The sequence below is a fragment of the Taudactylus pleione genome, unplaced genomic scaffold, assembly GCF_031769625.1.
Source record: "Taudactylus pleione unplaced genomic scaffold, aTauple2 ptg000114l, whole genome shotgun sequence".
Taxonomy (NCBI): Eukaryota; Metazoa; Chordata; class Amphibia; order Anura; family Myobatrachidae; genus Taudactylus; species Taudactylus pleione.
Genome location: NW_028284516.1, coordinates 16,354,895 through 16,363,638, shown reverse-complemented (window position 1 = coordinate 16,363,638; position 8,744 = coordinate 16,354,895).

Sequence of the window (8,744 nt, the reverse complement as noted above, 5' to 3'; positions counted from 1 at the left end):
GGAGCGCACAGTCAATGATGCGGCCGAATAATGCTGACGCATGTATAAAAACGTCACTGAAAAGCCAAATCGGTCTTCTGTAGTGAGACCTGAAAGTCCAAAATGACTACAGAGCAGCAAAGCATGGGCCAAGAGGCACCAGGTAAGTATTTCTCTTTTTTGGGTTAAAGAATTATGTTTAACAATAATTTTGGAAAAATTTAACATTTAAAATTTTAATCCCATTTTAAAAAAAGGAGTGGAGGAAGAAATGGAAGAGGCTGCTGGGCCTAGTAGGCCAACTAAACCCCCCCAAAAAAAGGCAGCCACAATTCACAAGAAAGGAGATGGAGGTTTTGGTGCAAATGTGCAATGACAACCTGCCACAGGCACCAAGGAATATGGGTGCAAGCCAGAAATGGAAAATGTGGGATGACATAGCCAGTGGTGTCAATAGGGTGGGTGATTGTGAACGTTCAACCTGGGAGGTCAAACGCCGGTACGTAAAAACTACATTTTATTAAAAAGTGTTTACAGGTCCAAATACTGCAGGACTAATGCCAACTTTTTACCCCACAGATGGAGCGACTTCAAATATCGTCTTAAGCAAAAACTGGCTGATAGGGCTAGGCATGCAGGGGGGACAGGTGGGGGTCCCACCCCTGTGTCACTGGAGCTCACGGATTTGGAGGAGCTGGCCGAGGGGTGTGTGCAGGATGAGGAGGTGTTTGGCGTGTCGAACATGGATACCGACATGCCCGACTTTGCGGCTCCTCATGTTGCCCCAGGTAAATGTTGTAATGTTAACAACTCAGAAATGTGTTTGGGACAATATCTAGATTATAATGTTACTCTTTTCTCTTTTTTCTCACAGAGACATAGGCGGATGAGTCTGCTCCAGAGGGGAGCTTTGGCCGCAGAATTTCTGCTGGCTCTGCAGGGGAGGAAGCAGTAGATCCGGCTGTGGACCCTGTGGCAGACAGTCCAGGGCATTCCCCCTCGCAGGCAGTGGGCTTCCTCAGTGATCTCAATATTAAAACGGATCAGCAGACCGAGATTCTGCTGAGGATGGATGCCAATCTGCTACGGGTGGCGGACGCCCTGGAACAAAGTGCTGCGGCCAACGTGACCATTGCTAAGGCCCTGGCGGAAAATACTGGGGCCAACGTGCGAATAGCAAATGCCCTGGAGCAGCTCGTTCGCCAGCACATGTTGGAGCCGGCCTCCCTTCCTGCCGGAACATCAGGACCCTCCACCTCTGGCACAACAACAGCCATCCCTCCAAATGTGCCTAGCCCTATGCCTAGTCCAGAGGCCACAACATCTGCCTCTTGCCAGGCCAGCAGAGGGACATCCCGGACCCGTTCAGGCTCCCTCCCTACCCTGGCCAAACGGGCCAAAAGGCGATGACAGCACTGGCTAATTTTCCCACAATCCTTCTCTGTGTTTGCCCCATATTCATTAATGCCCAAAACCTCCCTCTCCTTTCTTGTGAATTTTTTATTAATTGTGTTTGTTTGTGGATTTCAAATGCCACTTATTTTGTTTGTGTGTTTTTAAAATCAGTTATTTGTTTTTACGTTATCAAGTTTTTTTTATTGCCCCAAAATTGGTTGAGAAATAAACCAAAAAAAATAAAAAATAATGTTGAAAATCTGCACAATTCTATTGTTAATTTATTCAAAAACTGGTTAAAAGGTAATCCCGCAAACATTACAAACAATACCACGGAAATGGAAACATTTTTAGGGAAAAATAAACCAAGGGTTAAAAACTATTTATGAGTTTTAATTAACACTTAGCAAAAAACAAAAGGACGATTGTTTTCTTGGGCCCTAAAAAATGAAGAAAAACAACAAACCTGCGTACAATATTGTTGCCCGGAAAAATAAAAAAAACAAATTTGGCAAAAACACGCAAATGTAAAATAAATTTGTAAGCTAATTGATTGTCTAACCCAGAAATTAGCAGCTGAGTAGTTCACCTGCGTACGGTTTTTTGCTATTAAAAAAAGGCTATTGGCTAAACACCTTACAAGCATTTTTGCAATTCAAAACTGATTGTTTTTGAGGCCTCAATTGATAAATCGGGAAACCATCGATGAGCCTCGGGAAGAACGAAGAGACCATGGTCATTGCGGTAGAGAATACCAGACCACAAGCTGAGCGAGCAGTTTTAATGGAAAGTGGATCAGACAGTGACGTAACACTTGTTCCGTTCACATTGGCCGTTCGCATCAGATAATTTATGTACGCCCAAAAAAACGCCTCGACACACCTGCGTTTTCCCATCTCCACCCCCGTCACCGCCCCAAAACTGACAGTTCTGTCAATCACATTTGACATATCACTTCCTGTTCGCTATTCAACGAATGACTGAAAAAATTATCGCAATCAGCCGTACGCACATGCGCACTGTTACACAGACGCATGCGTGATTTGACAACATCGGATGACTACGAGCGAACGTCCGCTTACGAGCGGCTCTGAATGAGGGCCACAGTTCCAATATGTTTAGTAAGAGATGTAACTAGTGGATAAAGGTGTTAAGTGCACCAACGCCTGGATGTTACAGTTATGTAACTCAGGCCCTGGCTTCAGCTTATAATGTGACAATGACATAAAGTGACTCTCAGGAGCAAAAGACCAGCTTTATATTAAAAAAAAATGTCATGGACATAAAAAACAATAAAATGAAAACTGCTTAACTTGCACTCAATGATGCCTAATAGATTTTATCAGTGTATAACATATTTTCTGACAATCAAACCTTACCCATTTGCAGGCCTGTAGAGAGCTGGGCCAGACCTTACTTTTTGGGGGGCATGGCCTAATCACAGGAGGCGTGGCCACACACCCCTTAGAGAAAAAATAGAGAGAAACTATTTGCGCGCTGAACTGGGATGGCAGGTACTAAACTATTAGCCACTAGTATGGTACCCCGAATCCTGGGAGTACCACTTCTGAATACCCTGTAGGCTAAGATGCCTTGTTTAATCAGTAGGTGCTGAATGTCGTTATAAAGTATGTATATGTTTAATGTATATATGACGATGGTATCATAAGGCTGTACCAAATATTGTATTTATGCCCAGGACTGGTAGTGACCTGCCCCACTTTGTGGCAGAGACTGTAACCTGTTTCCCCCCCCCCCGGAGTGTGGCCTTTCCCACCTGACCTAAAACTGTTAATGGTGGGCAAGCAGCAGGGACTCTTCCACCGGCTCTTGAGGGGGACCCTGCAAGTTACTGGCCAAATGGCTAACTGCCGTTTTAATCACTGGCTGCTGCACGCGACCCCGGTGGGAGAGAAGCCGGCGCGTGCAAGAGGACCCGGATGGAGTTAATAAGAGGGACTGCCTGAGAGACAGTTGGGGTTGTTTTCCTGAGGCGCTGTGGTGGAGAAGGGAGCGGTGACAGAGCGCTTACTTGTGGAGATTGCGGAGAGCATCCAGAGGAGCTGGCAGCTTGACTGAAGGGGCTGTGATGGTCTGGAGAAGCAACTCCCATTTCCATATGATCTGCTTCAGGAGAGGTCTGTAAGGGCACCCAGCACAGCCTTTGGGTATCACATCTTTATCCAACTGGCCAACAAATAGTTACTGCCTTGTTACCTACGGTAGTGAGCCTCCTCTCCACTACACTACTGCACTACATATAAGTGTAGTATAGTTACAGCTCCCACCCTGAAGTTGAAGTATAAGCCTCATCAGCTATTCTATAATAAGACATTGACTGTAGTTGTTCTCAGTTAGCAGCCTGTGTGCTATTCTCATAACTAACAACTGATCAAGGCACTGTCTGACGCACCTAGTAACGTGATGGGTTCAACACTCTGACTTATCGATTCTACATTCACTGCATCTGTACAGCCCTATAGTGCGCAGCCTAGTAGAAATATCCAGAATCAGTGACTTCATTGCTATTACTGGAACAACCCTATGCCATTTCAATCAAATTGGAAAACGTTATTTTTAACTTAACAGTTCAGGGAGAAAAGAAAGTAAAGTGTGCATAATCAGCAGTGTAGCCTGGAAAAAGGAAATAGCGCACATTAACAGAGCTCAGGATTACAATAGTTACAGTCGTGCACCACCGTTAAAGAAATATCGGGCCTGCAACTGTTATATTGTAATGACTTAAATAGTTAAAGTTAGCCATTTAGGATTGTAGAACATATATATCGTGCAAAGGTCATAAAGTTTGTACCATATACTGTTTTCCTGCTGTGTGTTTTAAACTCATTCAATTTCACAGGCATAGAGACAGGGAAAGAAGAAGGTTCCCATATAATAAAACTTAATCGGGTCACGTGTGTTTTCTATGTGAACTGTGAAATTATAATGTACCCTTTAATGTATCTGTATGAAACAAAGTGTTAATTCAACTGTTTGCTCTATCTTATATGTTTGCTGTTATTGCCAATAAAATATGGCATTGAGTACCAATTGGTCTGATATTGCTAGAATCATGGGATAAATTACCTATCCCAGTCTCGGGTAACTTTCCAAAGAACTTCCTCAAGGAGAATACTTTAGTAGGGTGTTACACTAGCTGTGCGGAGGGGTGTTAATACCTCCTATTGATCTCAAAGATATCTATATACTTGTACAGAATTAAAAAGGAAACACAGCACTAATGGATAAAGTGTAAATCTTACATATAAATAAATGAATAATAAAGAATTGCTAATAATGGACTTGCTGGCTAAGAAATAAAAATTGTATAGAAGCAATTTATTCTGATAAGAAATGATGACTAAAAAGCAAAACAATAAAAAAAATATAACTTTGAGGGAAAAAGCTCCATACATGTATCCATTAAAATAATCATGAACCTGTCCACCAGTTAATAAAGGAGCCCAGTGACTCTTCTTAATGTTAATAGATTGGGGCTGATATTCCAGCATATGAATTGTAGGGATATTACCAGGCTTGACAAGGTGGAGTCCCAATTAGTAAGGTTATACTTAGCACAGTTGTATAGATCTCATAGAATCCTTCTGAATTGCTGTGGCCCATACTGAAGTACAGGCCAGGTGCTTTAAACCATACTTATAACATGAGGGCTTATTGCTCAGCACCCCTTGGGCTTAGTGCCTGCCTCCTGTGTGCGGCCTCCCTACTTTTAATATGAGGGCTTAATGCCCAGCACCCCTCGGGCCTAGTGTCCATCTACTATGTGTGCAGCCTTCCCACTTATAACATGAGAGTCTAATACCCAGCACCCCTGAGGCCTAGTTCCCATCTAATATGTGCTGCCAGCCTAGCCCCGATACGCTTTGGTGGTCTAGTGGGTCTTCATCTACTGTAATAGCCAACACATTCTCTTTGTTGCTCTGGCTATCTTCTCTCTTTAGAAATTCGCTCTGGCTCCTCTTCTTTCTGCTCCACCATTGAACCACCCGTAGCCACCCTGCGCTGGCCAATATAAGCTGGCTGGAGGGTGTTAGAGCTATGACGTGGGCCCTGATTTCTCGTGGTAATGTTGTGAGCATGTAGCTATTCGTCTATGCTATTCTAAATCATGCGTACAGCGAAGGGATGCCTGTTTCTGATTGATCTCTTTGACCTAGCCTAGGGTAGGTGCAAGTGCCACTACTAATGATGATGGTGGCGGATGTGTGGATGGAAAAACAGTGGGTGGTGCGGCTTCCCGATTGAAGCAGTACGGATAATAACATTAGCATATAGTACTAAATCTGGCTTCTAGAAAGAAAGCCAGATGCTGCGCACAACCCTTATACTAAATAGACGTATGCTAATGAGATGTCAAAAAACATGGAAATAAGTAAAGGAATCGTGTTTAATGCTGCTAATCACAAGGTCCTAAATATCAAAATGGTCTAATCAGTCATTGATTACATAAATCAACGGTAATTCAGATCATGTGTAAAATGAAAAAAGGAAAAAATAGCAAAAAATAGCAAAAATGGATGTCCTGTTTGAGGATATCCTGCACATAAATGAATGAAAAACGATAGTAGTGTTCAATAAACATAAAAAGTCATATATGCCGTGTAACCACATATATCTTCCCAATGGCAGTCTGTATTCCAATAAGAAGGTAAAACGATGGGGGAGTGGAGACTTGTGAGATCTAGCGGCGTCCCGTTAGTCTCAAAACACAGTACCTTTAAATCAGTCTTTGTGCGCGTTGCCTGGGGGGGATTCTTCTTATGGTCCGGGGACATCCAGCTAGAGCCGACAGCGGGGATCTCTCTGTGCTGCGGTGCACTGTGCCGCACACTCACGGACACTGTCCCTGCAACCAGGGTCAGGACCGCGAGCGCACTCAAAGTGCACCAGCAAGCAGGGGGGACGCGGCTGCGGTCTTGGCTCGAACGAGCCGGGGGCCGTGGACGTTAACCCACAACAGAGGATACTTACCCGGAGGGGCTCCGCTTCCTCTCCTGTCCGCTTCCTCTCTCTTCTTCTAGTCCTGTTGGTAGTGGGCTTGTGACGGTCTCCTTTCTTGCTGGTGGCTTGCTGATCGGGTGTCTCAGTGGTGGGTGAATATAGATGGTCCGGCACTATGATGAATAAAGTCTCAGGGTGTCAATCTCCAACGCGTTTCGACCTACGTGGTCTTCTTCTGGGAGCGTGTAGTATTGGCTGTGTGGTTAAAAGGAGTTAAGTACAGCTGCATCCCTTCTGATAGGTTAAAGATGACGTCAGTAATCCTTGATTGGCCCTTGGTTGCCACGGTGATAGACAGGGGCTAGTAATCACAGGTGTTGTATTTAGATAGACCCTGGGTTGCCATGGTAATAAGCCGTGCTGTTTATGCTTGTGACTGCTATCCATTAAATCTGGCTTCTGTGGCTTCCCAACGTCACATCTACAGAACTGCGCATCCAAATGCTAAATTGGGCCTACAAAATATTCTATATTTAAATAAAAATATGCATTTTTTATAAAGATTTCCATTTGTGCAATGACGTTGTTGCTATAAAGCCAATTACAGACACATATAAAAATGTACCTGTAACTACAGGTAACTGTGTATAGACTGTAATGTTGCCCATTACAACCATAGATGTTTGCATTCATTTTTGTATAGACAAAAGTCACTGGGATGTTGATTGGTTCATATGAGCTACACCTTTTTTCACACAGCTACTGTACCTGTAGAACAGTTTCCATACATGTAGCCCAGAAGTACAGTATGTATGCATGTACTATAAATGCATCTGTCCGTCTCCACATTCAATCACAACACAATCATCACAGGAGCTACACAATGTACACACAATGTTACAAATGAAGTGAGGCACAATTGAAAACTATACTGATTATACTGAATTCTTCACAAAATGTTGCTGGCTCTTTTCTTATTGATGTTGGCACGTGTCGTTTCCTGTCATGATTTCAAACAGATGGCTTGATGTACTTGCACTGTAGACCACACAATTAACATTAGAAAAGAATTTCCAGAATGTATAACTCTCCAGTGTATCATTGGTCAGGATATTTGCAAACCATTTATAATGCTTAGCTAGCATTTTTACCAGACTGCATGTTACACTAAGGTTTTTTAATCAGGTGCCTATTTCTTTACTCAATAAACAAGATATAAAAATCTTAACCGGGGCGATGGTTATATTAAACAAGAGCTTTTCAGCTATGTGGGCTCTTTCCTATAAGAAAACATACAGTGACAATTCTGTTTTGAATGTTTATTGCTAGATCTTCCTATGCTAGTAATCTGCAGGTACAGATGTAGTCAATGTTATCCCAAAGCATTAATTGCTAATTCTGGGCCTGATTCCAAAGTGGACACTAATGCATCATGTCCGCATATATAAAATATACAAATGCCGCTGAGGTTTGTCCTCAAATATGACTGTTTGAGTCATACTGTACTTGAGCACCATCGGCAGCACCACGGTCACAGCATCAATGTTATGGCCAACCCCATGGTTGCTCTGGATGTCTGTTGGAAGTAAGCTGCTGGAGCCTTACCACAGTGGGTCTGATTCAGCAAGGACGCAGTTGCTCTTACGCACGCAATTGGTCCATTGTTGCGCTCTGCGCATACATATGCATCACAGTGCGCTTATTGGAACTAGCAATTGCAATGGAAACTGCGTTTGCAGAGGCTACGCAGACCCAGAGCAGAGTGATTGACAGGAAGTGCCGTTTGTGGGTGGTAACAGGGGGTGGTCGGGCGAACGCAGGCGTGCTGGTGAGTTTTAACGCCGTTACATGGGCATGCATAAATTAGCTACTGTGATACCTGAAGCCTCCTGAGGTCTCATAGCGTGCGCAGAAGTTAGCAATTCCAGAGCAAGGTCTGGGCTTCCTTAAATGTGCGTTTGGGTCCGATGTTACCAATTGTTTCGCTATGTTGCCCTAGTATACGGATGTGAGTAAGGGGAAGTGGGCATCCTTATGTCAGGCTGCGTACGCAATGTGAATGCAAACATTTAATTAGCACCGCCAGGGGCGTCTTTAGAGAGGAGGGGTCCCATGTGCATTCACCGTCCGGGCCCCCTCCTCTCTTCCCGGCGACCGTCAGCCGACTGACGCGGCTGGCCGGCCACCGGAGCATTAGTAGACTCTGGGCACTAGAGTGTGCCTGGAGTCTACTGCGCATGCGCAAAACCCTGCAAAAATGGCAGCAGTGGCCATTTTTCCGGCTTTTTGTACAGCGCTGACAATGGGTGCAGGGTGTGTGCACCCCCCCTCTGGACCAAGGGGCCCATGTGCACCGCACACCCTGCACCCATTATATATACGCCCCTGAGCACCGCTGATATTAGCAA